Source organism: Sus scrofa, chromosome 8, assembly GCF_000003025.6.
Source record: "Sus scrofa isolate TJ Tabasco breed Duroc chromosome 8, Sscrofa11.1, whole genome shotgun sequence".
Taxonomy (NCBI): domain Eukaryota; kingdom Metazoa; phylum Chordata; class Mammalia; order Artiodactyla; family Suidae; genus Sus; species Sus scrofa.
This window is the reverse complement of record NC_010450.4, coordinates 82357337-82378853: the sequence shown is the minus strand read 5'-3', so window position 1 is coordinate 82378853 and position 21517 is coordinate 82357337. Positions and strand designations below refer to the sequence as shown.

The 21517-nt window shown below is 46.6% G+C and overlaps 2 long non-coding RNA genes across 3 annotated transcripts; one reads left to right on the top strand and one right to left on the bottom strand.

Annotated features, from left to right (window-relative positions):
* LOC106504714 lies at window positions 402-10165 on the top strand. Of its 2 annotated transcripts, none has more exons than XR_001298397.2 (2): window positions 402-2061; window positions 4346-10165. It is a non-coding gene; the product is annotated as an uncharacterized LOC106504714 (long non-coding RNA). The 2 variants fall into 2 exon arrangements; XR_002346748.1 differs by having other exon boundaries at window positions 403-2061; window positions 5091-10165.
* LOC106504715 lies at window positions 5242-13133 on the bottom strand. Its single transcript, XR_001298398.2, has 2 exons — window positions 12203-13133; window positions 5242-6111 (listed from the first exon to the last, which is right to left on the bottom strand). It is a non-coding gene; the product is annotated as an uncharacterized LOC106504715 (long non-coding RNA).

The window sequence follows — 21517 nt, the reverse complement described above, 5'->3', positions numbered from 1 at the left end:
GTGGAAACAAAAACATGTAAACTTGGAAAGAGTATGTATTGATTGAGCACCTAAATCACACAGGTACTGTGCTAAGAACTGGTACATACATTTTCACAGTTAACTCTCACAATAACTTCATGAGGAATAAGTTCAGTAACTTGCTGGAGGGAGAGAAGCATTCACGACATCTCCATTTAACAACACAAACGTTAAAGAAAAAGCGAGGAGGGAGTTCCTGTTGTGGCTCAGCGGTAACAAACCCAACTAATATCCATGAGGATGTGGCTTCCATCCCCGGCCTCGCTCAGTGGGTTAAGGATCTAGTGTTGCTGTGAGCTGTGGTGTAGGCCAGCAGCTGCAGCTCTGATTTGACCCCTGGCCGGGGAACTTCCATAAGCCACAGGGGCGGCCCTAAAAAGACAAAAAGAAAAAAAAAGAAAGAAGAAGAAGAAAAAAAAAAGAAAAAAATGGGTGTGTGGGAAAGAGCTGCTTCTGGCTTTCGAGCCCCTTTTAGCTCCTTGAGTATCAGTTTCAAGACTCTTCCCAGATTCTGGGGTAGACAGGTGCTTCAGTTAAGTCACGAGGTGACCTAGGCGAGCGTGTTCACAAATGGTGTCCCAGGAGTGCTGCGGAAAGAGACCTATGTACTGTACTCCAGGGGCGGCCACCGCCATCCCTTCTGGCCATGTCACATCAGAGCCAGGGGACCCTATATACAGTACCTTCCAGATCTTTCCTGTCCAAGAGAATATTATCCTGTGTAGACAGACTGTTTTGATTATCTATTGCTGTGAAACAAACTACCCCAAACTCACTGCTTCGAAACAACGGCCACCACCACTCCTGGTGGTCTTCCACGAGGCTGGGGTTGCCTGGGCTCTGTGGGGCTGTTCTTCTGCTCCGTGTGTTGTCAAGTGGGCTGCAACGTCCAGAGGACTCACTCATGGGGTTGGCCCTTGGTGCTGGGTGCTGGCTGGGCGCTCGCTGGGGCTGCTGATGAGAATGGGGGAGAGGTTTTGGTGCTTCTCCTTATGGCTCCTTTCTGCATGGTGGCTGCGTTCCCAGAGGGAGTGCTCTAGGCAGACAAAACCTGAAGCCAGGGGTCTCGTAAGGCCTAGCTAGTTTCACTCCTGCCACACTCCAGTGGCCACAGCCACTCACGGCGTCAGCGCAATTGGTTTCAGTTTTCCAAGGGAGACGTGGCAAAGGATTTGAAGCGATCTTGAATTCACTGCATCGCTGGTTAGACTGCTGACCTGCCACGGGGCTTGTGTGACGGGGGAGAGGCTGCTCGTCTCCAGGAGAAGCGTGGGTACACTGGCACTGACGAAGTTTTGGAGACAGAGTTTCGAGTGAAGCAGAAAGAACAGCCTTCTTGCTTTGCCAGGCAAAGGAGGCCACCGCAGGATAGTGCCTCCAAACGGTGTCCTCTCTTGAGAGGGGCCGGCAAGGGGGTTTAATGGCTTTAATTTGAAAAAACAGGGCTGTCGATAAGGACTGGGGGGCCTGCCTTCTTCTCCCTCCATAGATCATTCCAAAGCCATTAAGGCTGGAGTCAGGGGCTCCGGTGATGTTTTCTGGTGGTCTTTGGGGTTATTGCCCCTTGACCTTTTCTCCTCAGCGAGGATCGCTTACAAGGGGACGGTGGGTTGGGGAGCGTTTCAAAGGAAAAAAACCACCACGAGCGATATAACTCTAACGAGGCACCATTAGTTAATGAACGCAGTTGAGCAAGGAAGAAATCATTTGTGAAAAGCTGGTTAGAGCAAGTGAGTGCGCCCAGGCAGGGCGTAGCTAGTATCAGGGAGACTCAACTAGTTTTCAGCTGTATCAGTATTTCCTTCCTAATCATGCACTCTTGAGTCAGCCTTTGGGACCTGAGAGGCCTGGGCAGCTAAAGGAAAAAAGCCTTTTACTTCAAAACACAAGGACTCAAGGGCTTTTCAGAGTTTCACCTGCGAAGCATTGATGGGAGGTGGGAAGGCACCAGGCTTCCGGGGGAGCCCCCGCCTCTTCCCGAGGGAAACTCCACAGGCACCACGGCGTCAGCCAGACCTCTGGGTCTCAGCTTCATCAGAGGTAAGCGGATCATAAAATTATTTACCTCTTTTGGCTGTTGTGAAGATGAAATGCATGTTCCATTCTCAGCTGTCTCTAACTAACCAACATGCCGTTGCTATTAACGTCATCCTGCAGCTGCAGGACTATCTTTAAATCTAGTTTGTTTAGAGGCGTCCGTAGCCACCAAAACCATTATTCTCTTTCTGTGACCACCTCTCCCCCTGCAGCCTCCTTCCCCAGCCCAGCCTGGAGGCCTGGCCACAGCCGTTGTCATGGCAGCCGTTGGCTACAGGTCCTGCTGGGGTCAGACAGTTTTGCTGAGACATTCCGAGTAAACTCCTTTTTGGTCAGGGTGGCTGGAGTCCCTAGGCCTGAAGTCAGGACACATAAAACCCCTCTTTCCTTGTGATCTCGAAGGTCCTCTAAGCCTGGCTTCAGCGAAGCCCTGGAGGGGAGTCAGTAGGAAGTGTTAGCTAACTTGAAGGCGATTACTAAAGCCCAAAGACCTTAAAAGTTAGAAAAAGGCAAAGGACGCAAACGCCATGTCTTAAAATAGCTTTTTTGTTTTGTCGGAACAGCTACAGAATTGTTAAGCCAACCACTTCTTGGAGGGGAAGGAGGTTTGGGGCCAAACACACATTTCAGGGAAAATAGCGGAAAAACAATGGTTGAAAACGCTTTATATTTTTAAACAAGTGGTTTTACATCTTTCGTGCTAATTTCATAACCACAGATGGGAGGTAGGGGTGGACCTGAACCTTTTTACATTCACAGATGATTTCTGATATTTCTAATTAATTTCTCCCCTTGGATACCGTAATTTTGGTAAATCACAACGCAGTGCTTAACCGGTGCCTGGCTGAACTAGCTCACTGTCAAGGCTGTCTGGATTAATTTGCTGTTACAATGTTTGTTTTCTTTATAAAAAAAATTCTAATTAACAACAACAAAAAAATAGGTCAACAAGCCAGTAAATATTTAAACAAGTGTCACGTTCTATTTGAAAAGTTGTCTGGGAAGAGCTGGCAATTTATGAATAAATTACAGATAGCAAACCCTCTCCTTGGACTTCCGGTTTTAATCAGCTATCTGGGCCTTTCTGGAATGCAGGCTCTGTGATTTGATTTCATGTCCCCCCCAACCCCTCCCCCTCTTCTAAAACTGGTGTGTGGCAAGGAATTTCTTCCAGTCAAGTGAAATGAATTTGCATTCATTTGTTTTATTAAACTGGAGAAGGTCTCCCTAATCTTAAGCTATTCAGAAATCTGCTCCACCTGGCTTTGAGGGGCTTGCAAAACCAGCCATAATGATCTCTGGCTTTGAATATCAGGAGGGCCTTTATGACAAAAGGCAGGCTGATGTTTTGTGTGTTTGACATCCGTCTTTTCTTCTCAGTCATTTAAGAACTATGTCTTCTTGGAGTTTCCATCGTGGTGAAGTGGAAATGAATCTGACTAGGAGTCATGAGGTTGCCAGTTCGATCCCTGATCCCTGGCCTCGCTCAGTGGGTTAAGGATCCAGTATTGCCATGAGCTGTGGTATAGGTCGCAGATGTGTCTTGGATCTGGCATTGCTGTGGCTCTGGCATAGGCCAGCAGCTACAGCTCTGATTCAACCCCTAGCCTGGGAGCCTCCATACACCACAGGTGCGGCCCTAAAAAGACAAAAAACAAACAAACAAAAAAAAAACAACAAAAAAATGATGTCTTCTTTGTGTAGCCTTTTGGCCTCGCCTATAGCCTGTGGAAGTTCCCGGGCCAGCAACTGAGCCCGTGCCACAGTAGTGGCAACACTGGGTCCTTAACTGCTAGGCCACCAGGGAACTCCTGTTCTGTTCTTTAAATGCAAAAGAAAAATGTGAACATTTTGGGACTTTGCTCCTTGACAACGATGGGTGGATTAGCTGAGACAACTGCAAAAAAAATTTTTTTTTCCCATTTTTGGCCACCCTGAGGAATATGGAGCCCAGGCCAGGGATCAGATCTGAGCCGAGCCGCAGTCATGACCTGAGCAACGCTGGATCCCCAACCCACTGTGCCAGGCCGAGGCTGGAACCTGTGATCCAGTACTCCCAAGATGCTGACAATCCCATTACTTGACAGCAGCAACTCCTGGCAAATGCTTTTTGGTTTTTGTTATTTGCTCTTAAAACAGAAATCTGTGGTCCGCTGTCTCTACATTCCCTAGTGGCTTTCCATCTCACTCAGAATAAAATCTAAACACTTGTCTGGGCTGACCAGGTGCCTTGGATTCCTGCCTCCCATTCCGACTTCCAACCCTCTTTTCTTTCCACACTTGGCAGATCCTTTATTTTCTTGGAGTATGTTGGGTGCTATAAATATTTCAAGGGACCCAGAGAGAGCCTGGAATCAAGCAAAGAAAATGGCCCAAAATGATTAGTTGATCGTTATCAAAGAACCAGAAGGATGTCAAGATTTGGGGGACTGGCCACCAAGATGGACCAGGCCAAGGCATGCCCTGCTCGCTGGGACAGGGCCTTGGCGGTGGACGGAGGACTGAGGACACAGTGATGGGGAAAGGGGCCAATGAGCGTGGATGAGGAATGGTGCTGGCCCGACACTGGCCACTACTCAGCTAAGAGCCACCACTCATGGCGCCATCTTGAACTCACCGTGTCCCTTCCCCTGGGCTCTGCATTTTCCTTCCCTCAAATAGCACCTTGGGAACATCTTCCCCCATCAGCTGGTGACAGACAGTCTCTGCCAAGTGTTTGGTGACTTCATAGAGGAAAGAGGCTGCCTGGAAATACATTCCATTGGATATTAAAGAATGTATTTCCCTGATTTACGCCAGGCAAGGCAGGGATGTCTGAGAGGCGAGGAACCAATGGCCATATCCACTTTGACTAATGATTAATTATTCTATCTAAAGTGATGTTTTCCCATCAACTGAGAGGGTAGAAAAATAGACTACAGCTTGCCAGGTTCGCCCCACAGGTCACAGATGTTGCCTCTGCATTTTCAGATTGTATTATCCATTACAGACGGTATCTTCTCATTTAGAAACATAATTTGTTGTTCTCGCAGACCGGGGAAAAAAAAAAAGCAAAAAAGCTGACATTTCACATGCAAGTCAAAGATTAGCATCACGGCCCAGGACCACATATGGAAGCACATGAGGATGTGGAGTCCCCGACTCTAGAACAGGAGGCTTCTGCTAAGAGAGATGTAGAAGGCAGTGACTTCTGAACTTTATTATGCAAATGCGAAGCCCAGAGAGCCCGGCTGTTTAACCTCATCAGGGGAAATGTCACTGATCATTTCAAGCTCCGAGTGTAACACAGGCATTAGTACTATTATGTTATGATTATTATTATTATTATTTGCAGGGCATGATGTAAGCCCGAGCCCTCTGATTAAGCTGAGTCTCTCATGCTCAGTCCCTCTGGGCTTGAAAATCAACTCTTCTTGATATTAAACAAACCAACATACAAACAACATATATTTTTGTTCTTTCTCTTTGATGTTTGTGGATGGGCTGCCTCCAGATCTGACGTCCATCAGGCAGGGGGAAGATGGTGAGAGTTTTACAGCATCCAGTTGCCACCCTCAGGTGCTGCCTCTCCTTCTGGCTCTTCTGGGACCTTCTACCCCCACGACAGAGGTGTTCAGAGATGCTGGGGCAGGAGAGAGGGACATATCTTGGGTTGGGGAGATGCTGAGGAGGATGGAGACAAGAGGGATACTGCACGAGTCTGGATAAGGAGGGGAAAGGTCCTTCTGTCCCCCGCACAGGTCGTTGCCATCTAGCAGAGCCACATAGCAAACTGAGAAGCCTCCTGGATCTTAGCGGTGCAGACAGAAAGGGCTTGAACTCAAGCAGCAAAAACGAAGCCAGCGAGCAGGGGAAAAGTCAGAGGCAGTGGCCCAGGGTGATAGACAGCGAAGGCTGGCATCTCTGAATCCAGATTTCAGGACCTGAACTGGCAAGGTTCTATGTTCAGAAGAAAAGCCTCCTGGGAGTTTTCTTGGGGGGCAGCGCATTGAGGATCGGTGTGGCTTGGGAGGCTGCTGTGGACAACATTCGATCCCTGGCCCGAGAACTTGGCTGAAAAAAAAAAAAAAAGATGATGTGGGAAATGAAAAAATAGAAGCAGAGCACACAGTGAGTGCTTCCCTCCCACATCCTGGCACTTGGGGGATGTCTGGCTTGAACACGTAACCCAAGAGGGAAGGGGGGTCACTGCACAACTGGGAGGACTAGACACTTGCAGACCCCAGAGACCCTCCCATATCCTTCGGACACGAACACTGATAGCAGGAGCCCAGTCCAGTTAAACCAGACTTCTTAGGAGTGGAGCCCACGTCCATATTCCATGAAGCTTTCTAGGTGACGCCAACATGCTGCCAGGCTAAGAACCACTGCTTTAGATTCCGATGAATATAAACTGTAAAGCCAGGGGCCCTCTTGTGTGTTTGTTTTCTGCTCTATCCCCTGGCATCTAGCACAGTGCCTGGTACATGGTAGAAATTGAATACAGATTTATTACAGGAAAGGAGAGTGTGTGAAACAAGGCATTTCTATAATAGAAACAAATCTGTATATGGTGAGGCCATGCAGGGAACTCTACTCAACATCTTGTAATAACCTAGAATGGAAAAGACTCTAAAAAAGAATACATACATTTATATATGTATTTGTATCACTTTGCTGTATACCAGAAACTAACACGGCACTGTAAATCAACTGTATTTCAATACAAATTTAAAAAAAATTAGGCCACACAGGGCATGTATAGAGGGGAGTTACCTCCCAGCCCCCACAAGAACCCTGTGGTCACACACACGTTTGTCCCTTGCTGTCCCAGCACAAGCAAACACGCAGCACCCGCTCAGTCGCTCCCGAGTGTCAAGACAGTTGTGGCTGTCCTCTGGATCTAGGCTATTTAGTTGACCCCAAATCACCCAGGGCTGTGGTCCAGTTGACTTCCTCCGTTCCCTCCAGAAGTGCTGGTGTGACAGCATGGCTCACAGAGAAGAGGCTTGAACCCTAACACTTTCAGCTGCATGCAGCCCACTACGGGCTGTTATCTCTCTCCACCAGCAGCTGAGGAATAGTCAGGGGTCACTTCCAGCGGTGTTTTCTTCCTTCCTGTTCTTGCTCAGGGTCCGGCAGTAATGACTTTGGCAGAAGTGTTGGGTCACCTTTTCCCAGAGTCAGGCGACCCTGTCTCCCTGGCTGCTGGCTGAGAGGAGCCTTGAGAAGGGGAGCCAAGGAGGAGCCCTGGGTGTGGACTTGGAGCATCTGAGTTAGTCTGGCGGAGGAGCATTTCATCAGCATCTCTACAGGCCCAGGGAGTCTGTCATCTATTGCCAGGCTTGGGTACCACTGTCTAGAGCTGCAGGAGCCACATGTTTGATAGTGGGTAGAACCAGTGTTGGTCTCGGTCCTTCCTCTACTTTAGCAGCGTAGTGTTAACCCACTTCGGACAGCGCAGTGTGCCTGCCTGTGTCAAATCTTTGAGCTGGGTTGGGATCTCATTTTTTATCTCCCCATTTCCACCGAGAAAGACGGCATAGGAAAAAAAAATCTGGAAATAAGACAAGCCTTAATTCAAACCTCGACAGTGCTACTGATATCTCTTAAACTCAGTTTTAACATCTATAAAAGGCAGATGATATAATTTACTGGGCAGGTTTATTGTGAGGCATAGATCTTAGGGCTATTGTGAGATGGTGTTGTTTGAATCCTATGGAAGTATTATTTCACCATTGGGCTCTGAGCTCTTTGAAGGTACAGACAGCATTTTCTGTTTGTCTTTGTATCCTTAACCTCTAACACAGTAAATAGCTGGCACATACTAGATGCTTAAGGTAAACTTCTCAGAGCAGTCTGCCCAGATGCTTCATCTCAGGATCCCCTATATATCCCATTATACCCTCTTGGTTTCATTCATGGCCTCAACTTGCTATATTTGCTTGTGTATCCTCTTTCTCCAAATTAGACTGTCATTTCTATGCTGTCAGGACTTTGTCTTGGTGTTCAAAGTCTAGAACCGTGTCTGGTACACAGTAGGTGCTCAACATATGTGTATCCAGTGGAGAAAGGAAGAAATGGCAGCTATTTTACGAGGACTCATAGTAGCAGTGATTGCACGATGAACTGGAATCAATCCAAACAGAAAAATGAATTGTCTCTGGACAGCTCAGCAGAAGGGGTGAGCACCGCCAGAAGCCCTTGGAGTTTCCTCCTCAGAGAATTCTGCCTGGGAACCTTTCTTTAGGGCTGGTGATTTCCTCAGGCCTCCGCCAGGAGGCCCTTCATGCTGAAGTGAGCAGCGTGAATGAGGTTTCAGGACCCGGACAAGGGCTGCCTCGGAAGGAGCCTGAACTGGGGCCCTCTGAGGCGTGGGGGAGGGGGCCACACCCTCTCCTGGGCTTGGCACCAGGGGAAGGCTCCAGACGGCGCGGGCTCTGTGCCAGCCTGCTTGGTTCCAGTGGGAAAGCTGACCTTGGCCAGGAAGAACCAGGAAGAGGCACAAATGACTCATTGTCCCACATCCTCCAAGGTGAAAACCCAGCAGTGTGTGTGGCCTCTGGGGCTGGACGCTATTGCAGCCTTGGCTCCCTCCGCAGCCCAAATAAAAGCAGTCGGCCAGCAACTCCGGCGCAGCCCAGGAATACAACGCATGGATGTCACCCATTGTCCCGTTCCACACACTTCCCTGCACTGAAAGTTCCTGAACACCGTGTGTAAGTTCCAGTTCTAAAAGTGGAGCACTATTTCCTTCTAAAGACTTAAGACAGCCTTCATTTCCAATCAAGGGCATGTGACATTGTATGGACTCGTGGAAGAAACGGGATCTATTTTCAGGTCACGTGTGAAGAAGGTTGCGGTGGAATGTGCTTTATTTTTATTCACGAGTTTGGGATCCAAGTCACATTTGTAAGATGCGCCACTGCCTTAAGATTCCCACTAGAGGGCACTCTTGGAAAATATTTATAAGTACATATTTTATTGCTGTCAAGGAAATGCTGTTTTTTAGAAGAAGGGTGGGGGAGGGAACCCGCCAACCGGTCTGAATTTCAGGACAAGCCCTTTGCCTTCACTGGGAACTACTCCTGATTCTTTCAGAAGCGCAGCGAGAGAAGGAAGCTGGAGAGCCCAGGGCAGCTGCTTTCTTGTCCTCTGTCCTTTTATCCACGTGGAACGCAGCTGGCCCTCCGGCCTGAGCCCAAATCCCCTCTGCGTCATGGGGTGGGGGGCGCGCAGCCCCACCTGCCTGGAGATTCCTCTTGGAAAAGGGCTTAGAGATGCTGAACTTGGAGGCTTACGGTTTGGTTGGGGGCCTTCCCTTGCAAGCTAGCAGTGGCCGGAAATCCTCAGAAAAGTGCCAGAAAGGGTCAGAAGGGTGGCTGGGGCGCCAAACAATTAAAAATAGGGCTTCCGGGCAGGCAGCCATGGAGATCTGGCTCGATATGTAAATAAGTGTAAATAAGAGCAAGCCTCGGTGCTTGCTGGAAGAGTGCTGTGCACATTTTGTGCAGCCAGGGTTGCGGGGGGGGGGGGGGGGGGCGGCCCTTATTCTGCATACAGCCCAATTTGTAGAAGAAAAAACTTTTTTTTCTACCACAAAAGAAAATAGCTCCATTGAGTTCCATTGGCGGGGCAAGGGAGGAGATTATTCTTAAAGTTAGATTTTGTATTCAACGAATAGAAGAGTGTCAATGAACAAATGAGAACTGATTTTTAGCCACTAACGCCTTGATTCTGGAGCATAGCTGATACCTAGCACTCAACTCTCCCATCCTTGAACATAAACTACTTCTATCCCGGGCTCTGTCCCACTGCTGTGTGTCACCTTTTAAAGTTGACATTAATTCACTCATGTGAGTGACTTCATTTCATCCTGGAATGAGCTCCGTGAGGGGGTGTTACCATCATCATCCCTATTTCACAGAAGGAAACCAAACTCAGAAAGGGGCAAAGACACACAGCAGTGGGACAGAGCCTGGGACAGAGGCAGTTTACATTCTTCCGGGAATCTCTTACTGAGCATCCGCCATACACCTGGCCCCCTGCGCTAGGTGTGATCTGCTGCTGTTTCTTGTGCTTCCTCAGAAAAAAAAAGGAAAAAAAAAAAAAAAAAAAAAAAAAAAAACCGGCTCTCCAAAAGTCAAGGTAAGCCTTTGAGTTCACTTGGGACCATTCCCCAATTCTTCCTGAAGAATGGCTAGAGAAGAAAATGGGGAAGCACAAAGGCAGCCACTTCCTTTGTCCACAAGGGAATCTTTCAGGTAGTCAGAGCCCTTGTCGGTCTGGGCAGGGTGGCAGGGGGTGCTCCTCCCTCCAGGCATCCTGGGATGATCAGGGTAGGACAGTTGCCCAAGACCACAGCCTGCTCCAGGCAGGCAGGCAGGCGTCCGTCCACGCTTCCAGGGGGCTGTTCCTTCTGTTGACCTTGGCAGGGTCTGTGCAGTCCCATTGGAGCAGACAGCGATCTTCAGAAGTCTTCTCTCTTTGCACTGCAGACCTCTTGCTATTTTCTGCAGGGATCGGGGAAGGGGGACTTTAAAAGTGGCTTTGCCGGCTCTGGGGAGAAGCAAGGTGGCCTGCAGAGACTCCTGAAGAGTTCCCCTGTGGCCTATGGGCTACAGCGCCAAAGGAAGTGGGAGATGCAAGGAGCAAAGATGGGCTCTAGGTGGTGGCTCCCAAGGTGTGCCCTGTGGTCGGCTTTCTCTCCACTCCACTCTCAATTTTTTCCCTGAGCACATATGACTTTATAAATGAACACACAGATGCACATGTGCACACCGCTTTAAAACCCAGCTCCTAGGAGTTCCTTTGTGGCTCAGTGGAAATGAATCTCACTAGTATCCATGAGAATGAGGGTTTGATCCCTGGCCTTGCTCAGTGGGTTAAGGATCTGGCCTTTCGGTGAGCTGTGGTGTACATTGCCGACTCCGCTCAGATCTGGCGTGGCTGTGGTGTAGGCTGCCGGCTACAGCTCCTATTGGACCCCTAGCCTGGGAACCTCCATATGCCGTGCGTGTGGCCCTAAAACAAACAAGCAAAAAAACCCCACTCCTGTCCAGTTTGTCAGGGAGAGTAACACCATATGTTGTTAACAGTGACTGTGCAAATAGACACCCGCCTCCTGCAATTCGGATGCAGCAGGGAATCTATACACAGACAGCAACAGACACAATAGATTGGCTCCGTTTGACAAAACCAAGGGGACTCAGAGAGAGGCAACTGAATGAAAATGCAAATTGGGAATCTGGGCGCTACTTTCTGCTTCTGAACCCTGTGAGGAGGAGGTAGGAGGTTGGGGAAGTGAGAGAGGCCAGTGGTCCCGAGCCCTGGTCTCTTCTCCCCAATTCATCCGAACTAGGGCTGAGGTCAAGCTCAATTCTGAGAACCGCAGGCTCCTGCTCTGACAAGCCGGGCTGGAGGGACCCAGAGAGAAAGAGGAAATGGGCTTCTCAGGCACAGAAATATGGCTGTGGGTTCCCTGGTTCATAGCTCTTACACGTGTCTCAGAAAGTCCCTCCACTCGCCTTGGCCTGATTCCCCAAAGCCAGGTGAGCTGCGGAGGCGTGGGACCTTTGGTTCACACTCCGGCGCCCATCCCCTGCCGGGCAGCCGCCGGGTGACTGCAGCAGGGCCGTGGGTGCCGTCTGCCCCCTGCTGGCCGAGGGGATGCGAAGGGCAACCGGGCGAAGACGCTCGCGAACAGCGCGGGGGGTGGGGGGGGGGTGGAGGCTTCTGCCCAGTGCCCCAGAGACTTGGGAGGGACCAGTCTGCAGCCAGCCGGGAGGGGTTAGAGGAGGGACAAGAAAGCTCTCCGAGGCCCAGACTGGGGATACTCTGTGCTTAGACTTCACCAGCCAGCGAAGGGGGAGGTTCACCAGAACAATCCAGGTGGGTGGGAATTCCTCCCTCTTGAGTGTGGCGAAGAGAGCCACGTGGGCATCCTAGACACACGCTTCCCAGGGTCTGGCAGGGCCTGTTTTTGGCCAGAAAGGGAAGGAGGGTCGGTCTTAGTTTGAAATACCTTTAGGCTGGTGGCTTAGATAGTTCTAAAGGGGAAGAAGAGAGGCGAAAATGAAGTACCCTTAGAGGTCCTGTCCCTCATGCCTGTCATCAGAGAGCTTGCGGTGAAGCCACTGTCCCAGTCCACCGCGCCATAACTCACCCCTTGCTTGGACCCATTCAGCCGCCCGGCCCCGCACTGCGCAGCTGCCAAGGATGATCGTGTCCTTGAGGCATTTTTTTCTGCTCTGATTTTGGCCGCTCTTTTGATGCCCGCAGAATCAGATTTTCTCAGTTGTTCCATTACTTCAGACTACTTGTTAAACAGTGTCTTCCGCGGGCAAAAACAAACCTAGATTAATAAAGTGCTCGTGAACGGGGCGCTAGGAGGGAGCTGTCAGGCCCCACGCGGAGAACGCTGAGCTGCAGGAGGGCCCAGTCTCAGAGACCCTGGGTGACTGGCCGGTGACTTCTGCTCTGTCTCCACGGAGTCCAGGGCTGCTTAGCGCCAAGTGTGATGTGGACACTTGCCTGCTGGATGGAGACAGAAACTCATTTTCCATCTGTCAAGCAGCCTGACACAGAGCTGCTAATGATTTTCTGTCAGGCGAGGTCTGGCTGGATTTGAACCAGTGACCCAGAGGTAAAAGGCCACCATGTAGGGCTCCCTTTACAATAACTGGCTTGCCTCTGCCTCCTCTCGCCTCGCCAAGGGTTCTCTCTCTCCTCTGCAGTTGGATATTGGTTGGATCCTAACTTAGCATTTGGGCTGAGTGGTTTATGTCCCAGGAGGGCCAGCAGGGGTGCATTTGGGGGGGGGAGGTGGGGGATGGGAGATGGAAGGCCAAGAAGGACAGGGGGCAGGGCCTGCTTGATTACCCTGGGGGAAAGCCACCCTGCTCCTCCCAGGCTGGGTGCCTGACCTTGACTTCAGGATCTTTGCATGCAAACAGAGATAGCCCACACAGCAAAGGTGGCAACAAGAAACCCGGGTACTGGAGTTCCCGTCGTGGCGCAGTGGTTAACGAATCTAACTGGGAATGATGAGGTTGAGGGTTCGATCCCTGCCCTTGCTCAGTGGGTTAAGGATCCAGTGTTGCCATGAGCTGTGGTGTAGGTCGCAGACACGGCTTGGATCCCGAGGTGTTGTGGCTCTGGTGTAGGCTGGTAGCTACAGCTTGGATTAGACCCCTAGCCTGGGAACCTCCATGTGCCATAGGAGTGGCCCTAGGAATGGCAAAAAGACGAAAGAAAAAGAAACCTGGGTACTGAGGCCTCAATGTTCTGGGTCTCAACTAGCTGAGGTTGAAATTGTCTTTTTTTTTTTTTTTCCCCTGGTTGTTTTCATGAAAAAAAAAATTCTCTCAGGAGCATTCATAGATTCTTATGATGCTTCCCATTCAGTGAATGATAATTGAGTCATATGCCAATTTCCAAAAGTAGTGTTTTATAATCAGAAAATGTCTCCTCCAGGAGTTCTTGTTGTGTGGCTCAGTGGTTAACAAACACCACTAGTATCCATGAGGACGCTGGTTCGATCTCTGGCCTCACTCAGTGGGTTAAGGATCCGGCGTTGCCACGAGCTGTGGTGTGGGTCACAGATGCGGCTCGGATCTGGCATTGCTGTGGCTCTGGCGTAGGCCGGCGGCTACAGCTCTGATTAGACCCCTAGCCTGGGAACTTCCATATGCTGTAGGTGCAGCCCTAAAAAGCAAGAAAAGAAGAAAAAAGAAAAGAAAATATCTCCTCCAGAATCACAAAAGCAGGGCCAACCCATTGTTCAATAAATATTTGTCGAAGTTCTTGCTATTAGGCAAGCCTCCTGCTAGTCACCAGAGTTACAGAGATAAACAAAACAAAGTACCCACTGAAGGAATGAATCATTTAGGGAGGGAAAGACATGTAGACAAAGGTAATTTGGCACAACCTGATAGGTGATAAATAAGCAAATGATGAAATTCAGTCGAACAAACTGATCACTAAAAGTATAGTCTACAAACAATAAATGCTGGAGAGGCTGTGAAGAAAGGGAACCCTCCTACACTGTTGGTAGGAATAGAAATGGATGCAATCACTATGGAGAACAGTATGGAGGTCTTTAAAAAACTAGAAAGAGAGTTACTATATGATGCAGCCATTCCACTCCTGTGCATATATCTGGAGAAAACTTTAATTTGAAAAGATACATGCACCCCGATATTCACTGTAGCACTATTTGCAATAGCCAAGACATGGAAGCAACTTAAATGTCCATTGACAGAGGACTGGATAAAGAAGATGCGATTCCATATATATATGGAATATTACTCAGCCATGCCAAAACTGACACTTCTGACCTACACATAGCCTGAACCCAGATTGGGACTCAAACCCATGGTTTTTTAAATTAGAATCACTCACCTGGCATCTGAACTTACTGAAGTTCAGGTTCTTTGTGTCTCAGTGCAGAAGCAATTCAGCAAGAGACAAAGTGATAGGCAAGAAATAGATTTATTGGGGGTTCCTGTTGTGGCTCAGTAGAAACAAATCTAATATCCATGAGGATGCAGATTTGATCCCTGGCCTCACTCAGTGGGTTGGGGATCTGCATTGCCCTGAACTGGTGTGGGTCACAGATGAGGCTCGGATCACACCTTGCTATGGCTGTGGTGTAGGCTGGCAGCTATAGCTCTGATTTGACCCCTAGTTTGGGAACTTCCATGTGGTACACCTGCGATCCTAAAAAGCAAAAAAAAAAAAAAAAAAAAAAAGGTATATTAAGACAGGATGCTCATGAGGGATACAAGTGGGCAGGCAAAGAAGCTCTCTGTCCTGAGGATTAGGTGGGCTACATTTTTATAATCTAAGGAAAGTGGGGAGGGTGAAAAGCCGCCTTCATCCTGATTTTTTGAGTGGACGGCAGGCTTACATTATTAGCTCCTCCTTATTGGGTAAGAGTGAATTTTTTTTTCATTTTTTTTATTACTCAAATGAATTTATCACATCTGTAGTTGTATAATGATCATAACAATCTGATTTCACAGGATTTCCATCCCACAGCCCAAGCACATCCCCCCAGCCCCCAAACTGTCTCCTCCGGAGACCATAAGTTTTTCAATGTCTGTGAGTCAGCATCTGTTCTACAAAGAAGTTCCATCTGTCCTTTTTTTTTCAGATTCCACATGTCAGTGAAAGCATTGGATGTTGGTGTCTCATTGTATGGCTGACTTCACTTAGCATGATGGTTTCTAGGTCCATCCATGTTGCTAAAAATGATGGTATTCCGTTCTTTTTGATGGCTAATATTCCATTGTGTATATGTACCATATCTTCTGGATCCACTCCTCTGTCGATGGACATTTAGGTTGTTTCCATGTCTTGGCTATTGTAAATAGTGCTGCAATGAACATTGGAGTACATGTGTCTTTGCGAGTCGTGGTTTTCTCTGGATAGATGCCCAGGAGTGGGATTGCTGGATCAAATGGTAGTTCTATGTGTAGTTTTCTGAGGAATCTCCATACTGCTTTCCACAGTGGTTGCACCAATTGACAATCCCACCCACAGTGTACTAGGGTTCCTTTTTCTCCACACCCTCTCCAGCACTTATTGTTTGTAGACTTTTGGATAATGGCCATTCTGGCTGGTGTGAGGTGGTACCTCATCGTGGTTTTGATTTGCATTTCTCTAATAATGAGTGACGCTGAACATCTTTTCATGTGTTTTTTGGCCATCTGTATGCCTTCTTTGGAGAACTGTCTGTTTAGATCTTCTGCCCATTTTTGGATGGGGTTGTTTGTTTTTTTTGGTATGGAGCTGCAGAAGGTGTTTAGAAATTTTGGAGATTAATCCCTTGTCAGTCAATTCACTTGCAAAGATTTTCTCCCATTCTGTGGGTTGTCTTTTTGTGTTGTTTAGGGTTTCCTTTGCTGTGCAGAAACTTTGAAGTTTGAGTAGGTCCCATTTGTTTATTTTTCTTTTTATTGTCAATACTCTGATAGGTGGATCTGAGAAGATGTTGCTGTCGTTTATGTCAGAGAGTGTTTGGCCTATGTTTTCCTCTAGGAGTTTGATAGTGTCTGGTCTTATATCTAGGTCTTTAATCCATTTGGAGTTTATTTTTGTGTATGATGTTAGGGAGTGTTCTAATTTCATTCTTTTCCATGTGGCTGTCCAGTTTTCCCAGCACCGCTTATTGAACAAGCTGTCCTTTCTCCATTGTATAGTCTTGCTTCCTTTGTCATAGATTAGTTGGCTGTAAGTGCATGGGTTTAATTCTGGGCTTTCTATCCTGTTCCACTGATCTATATGTCTGCCTTTGTTCCAGTACCATGCAGTTTTGACGACTGTTGCTTTGTAGTATAGTCTGAAGTCCGGGAGCCTGATTCTTCCAGCTCCATTTTTCTTTTTCAGGATGTCTTTGGCTATTCTGGGTCTTTTGTACTTCCAAACAAACTTTAAAATATTTTGTTCAAGTTCTGTGAAAAACGTCCTTGGTAATTTGATAGGGATTGCACTGAGTCTGTAGATTGCCTTGGGTAGTATAGTCATTTTGATAATATTAACTCTTCCAATCCATGAGCTTGGTGTATCTTTCCATCTGTTTGTGTCATCTTTGATTTCTTTCATCAGTGGCTTGTAGTTTTCAGAGTACAGGTCCTTTGTCTCTTTAGGTAGGTTTACTCCTAGGTATTTTATTCTTTTGGATGCGATGGTAAATGGGATTGCTTCCCTAATTTCCTTTTCTGCTTTTTCATTGTTAGTATATAGAAATGCTGTCAATTTCTGTGTATTGATTTTGTATCCTGCAACTTTGCCAAATTCGTGGATAAGCTCTAATAGTTTTCTGGTAGAGTCTTTAGGATTCTCTAGGTATAGTATCATGTCATCTGCAAATAGTGATGGTTTTACTTCTTCCTTTCCAATTTGGATTCCTTTTATTTCTTTTACTTCTCTGATTGCTGTGACTAGGACTTCCAGAACTATGTTGAAGAGTAGTGGTGAGAGCGGACATCCTTGTCTTGTTGCTGATCTCAGTGGGAATTCTTTCAGCTTTTCACCATTGAGAATGATGTTTGCTGTGGGTTTGTCGTATATGGCCTTTATCATGTTGAGGTAGGTTCCCATTATGCCCACTTTCTGAAGGGTTTTTATCAGAAATGGGTGTTGGATTTTGTCAAAGGCTTTTTCCGCATCTATTGAGAGGATCATATGGTTTTTATTCTTCAGTTTGTTAATGTGGTGTATCACACTGATGGATTTGCGGATATTGAAGAACGCTTGCATCCCTGGGATAAATCCCACTTGATCATGATGTACAATCCTTTTAATGTATTGTTGGATGCGGTTTGCTAGTATTTTGTTGAGGATTTTTGCATTGATGTTCATCAGTGATATTGGCCTGTAGTTTTCTTTTTTTGTGGAGTCTTTGTCTGGTTTTGGTACCAGGGTGATGGTGGCCTCATAGAATGAGTTTGGGAGTATCCCTTCTTCTGCAATTTTTTGAAATAGTTTCAGAAGGAGAGGTGTTAGCTCTTCTCTAAATGTTTGATAGAATTTGCCTGTGAAGCCATCTGGTCCTGGACTTTTGTTTGTTGGAAGTTTTTTAATCACAGTTTCAATTTCAGTTCTTGTGATGGGTCCATTCATCTTTTCTATTTCATCTTGGTTTAACCTTGGAAGATTGTACTTTTCTAAGAATTTGTCCATTTCTTCTAGGTTTTCCATTTTATTGGCATATAGTTGCATATAGTAGTCTCTTATGATCCTTTGTATTTCTGTGGTGTCTGTTGTTACTTCTCCTTTTTCATTTCTAATTTTATTGTTTTGAGTCCTCTCTCTTTTTTGCTTGATAAGTCTGGCTAGGGGTTTATCAATTTTGTTGATCTTTTCAAAGAACCAGCTTTTCGTTTCATTGATCTTTTCTATAGTTTTCTTTGTTTCTATTTCATTGATTTCTGCTCGGATCTTTATGATTTCTTTCCTTCTACTAACTTTAGATCTTGTCTGTTCTCTCTCAAGCTGCTTTAGATGTAAAGTTAGCTTGTTTGGGCTTTTTTCTTGTTTCCTGAGGTAGGCTTGTATTGCTATAAACTTCCCTCTTAGAATGGCTTTTGCTGCATCCCATAGGTTTTGGAGTGTCGTATCTTCATTGTCATTTGCTTCTAGGTATTTTTTAATTTCCTCTTTGATTTCTTCAGTGATCCATTGGTTGTTTAGTAGCATGTTGTTGAGTCTCCACGTGTTTGTGTTTTTTGCAGTTTTTTTCTTCTTGTTGATTTCCAGTCGTATAGCATTGTGGTTGGAAAAGATGCTTGATATGATTTCAATTTCCTTAAAGTTACTGAGGTTGGATTTGTAGCCCAGGATATGGTCAATCTTAGAGAATGTTCTATGTGCTCTTGAGAAGAATGTGTATTCTGTTGCTTTTGGATGAAATGTCCTATAAATATCTATTAAGTCCATCTGGTTTAATGCTTCATTCAGGGCCTGTGTTTCCTTATTGATTTTCTGTCTGGTTGATCTGTCCATTGCTGTAAGTGGGGTGTTAAAGTCCCACACTATGATTGTGTTATTGTCAATTTCTCCTTTTAAGGTTGTTAGCAGTTGCCTTATATATTGTGGTGAACCTGTGTTGGGTGCATAGATATTTAAAATTGTTATAACATCTTCTTGGATTGACCCTTTGATCATTATGTAATGTCCCTCTTTGTCACTGAAAATATTCTTCATTTTAAAGTCTATTTTGTCTGATATGAGTATGGCTACTCCAGCTTTCTTTTGATCCCTGTTTGCATGAAATATTTTCTTCCATCCTCTCACTTTCAATTTGTATGTGTCCCTAGAAGTGAAGTGGGTCTCTTGAAGACAGCATATATATGGGTCTTGTTTTTGTATCCATTCTGGGTAAGAGTGTATTTGACCCTGTGAGGTCAAACTAGGACTTTCAGGGTATTTTTCAAATCAGCAGAAGGGCGGTAACATAGGCTAAAATATTTTGAATCACCTCAGGTTTCCGGATAATGAGGGTCTCCTACTTTGGAAGTTCATCTTTCCCTTAAATTCCTGTCCTTGGAATTTAAGGATCATTATCTTGCTGAACTTGAATGCAGGCCCCATTTTACTTTTCACTTAATGACCTGAGGCATATCTCATGCTCTTATTTATGGTTTTATAGTTAAGCAAGTCTGCTTCATTCCAAGATGTTCTGATGGCTTTTTTTTAATTAATGAATTTTATTACATTTGTAGGTGTTCAGCGATCATCACACCCAAATTTTATAGCATCTCTATCCCAAAACCCCAGTGTATCCCCCCACCCCCCCAACCTGTCTCATTTGGAAACCATAAGTTTTTCAAAATCTGCGAGTCAGTATCTGTTCTGCAAAGAAATTCGTCTGTCCTTTTTTCAGATTCCATATGTCAGTGAAAGCATTGGATGTTGGTGTCTCATTGTATGGCTGACTTCACTTAGCATGATAGTTTCTAGGTCCATCCATGTTGCTAAAAATGATGGTATTCCGTTCTTTTTGATGGCTAATATTCCATTGTGTATATGTACCATATCTTCTGGATCCACTCCTCTGTCGATGGACATTTAGGTTGTTTCCATGTCTTGGCTATTGTAAATAGTGCTGCAATGAACATTGGAGTACATGTGTCTTTGCGAGTCGTGGTTTTCTCTGGATAGATGCCCAGGAGTGGGATTGCTGGATCAAATGGTAGTTCTATGTGTAGTTTTCTGAGGAATCTCCATACTGCTTTCCACAGTGGTTGCACCAATTGACAATCCCACCCACAGTGTACTAGGGTTCCTTTTTCTCCACACCCTCTCCAGCACTTATTGTTTGTAGACTTTTTGATGATGCCCGTTCATAGTGGTTTTGATTTGCATTTCTCTAATAATGAGTGATGCTGATGGCTTGCTTGAGTGATCATTAACTTACAGTGGTCTCCCTGAGTCCCCTAGGTTTCCCTCTCTATCTATGGGCCCCTATTGGAACTTCTACAACTACCTGTGTAACTATTCTACTTCATCCCTATCAATAAAAAGAAAGAAATAATGCCATCTGCAGCAGCATGGATGGACCTAGAGGTTATTATACTAAGAAGTCAGTCAGACAGAGAGAGGCAAATATCACATGATATCACTTAGATGTGGAATCTAAATAAAATGATACAAGTGAATTTATTTACAAAACAGAAACAGACTCACAGATGTAGAAAACAAAGTTATGGGTACCAACAGGAAAAGGCTGGGGGGAGGGGAGGGATAAATTAGGACTTTGGGATTAACAAATACACACCACTACATAAAAAGTAGGTAACCAACAAACCTTGTATAGCACAGGGAGCTATGCTATGGCATCTGAAATTTACTGTTTTGGAGCCTCCACTTTCTAACCTGTAAAAAGGTAATAATTATACCAATATCAAAAAATCTTCGTAAGGATTACACGGGATCCTTCATGTAAATCATTAATCAGAGCACCAGCACGTTGTAGGTGACTGATGAACATCAGCAAGGGATTCCTGGATTGGAGAAGGGGTTCTTGGAGGAAAATAGGACAGTAAATGACAGCAACAGTGGGATAAAGATGGCAGAGATTAAGGAGAGGCTCTGCAAACAGAATCAAGAAAATCTGATGACGGGCTGACTAGGAAAAATGAAATGGGAAGGCTAAGGGGAGGCCCCCCCTTCCCAGGCCTGGTTGCTATGACAACACAGGAAGCTGGTTAGGGAGGACGGTGTGTGAGAGGTTACTGACTTTTCCTTCAGGGGTCAGGGGTGCCTTGAGGATGCTCAGGGATGGGGGGATGTCCAGATACAATTGGGAATGTGAGCTCAAGGCTCTAGGCCAGGAGCTCTGGCTGAGTTACAATGGTGACTGGCACCGAGGGAGTGGCCCACAGGCTCTGGTGGGAGAGGACAGGGAGTGGGAAGAAAGATCAGAGACCAGGATGCCTAGAAATGTTCACATTAAAGGGGTGAATGGGAGGGGGCCTGTGAAAGGGACAGCCAGCCACTCTAGGGCCATGGGGGCAGCCGGAGAAGTGGAAGGGGACACTTCATCCTGGACTGAGCGCCCTCTGAGAGGACCATGGTCATGGCAGGAGGGGAGGGGTGTTGGAGAAACAGCCCTAGGAGCAGCCGTACAGTCAGAACTCTGGTCTGCCAGGCACTAGCACATCGGCATCAATATGGAGCAGCTCTGTCAGCTGCACTATCAGGTGCTTCTCAGCTGGACTCAGGGCTTTAGGGGAATTGAGCGAAATTTCTCCTCAGAATTCTTTGGATTAGGTAGAAAAAAGCAAGACCCAGGCAGCAGCAGTTGGTGGGCTGGAAGGCCTTTCAGTTCTTGCTGGAGGCCAGGGATGGCTGCAGCCGGCTTACAATTCAGAATCAGGCATCGACAACGTACAGACTCCTGCCCTGGTCACGCCCTGGCTCGCTTGGTGGCATTGAATGAACTGCCTAATAGATCTGCATAGATTAGAAGTCA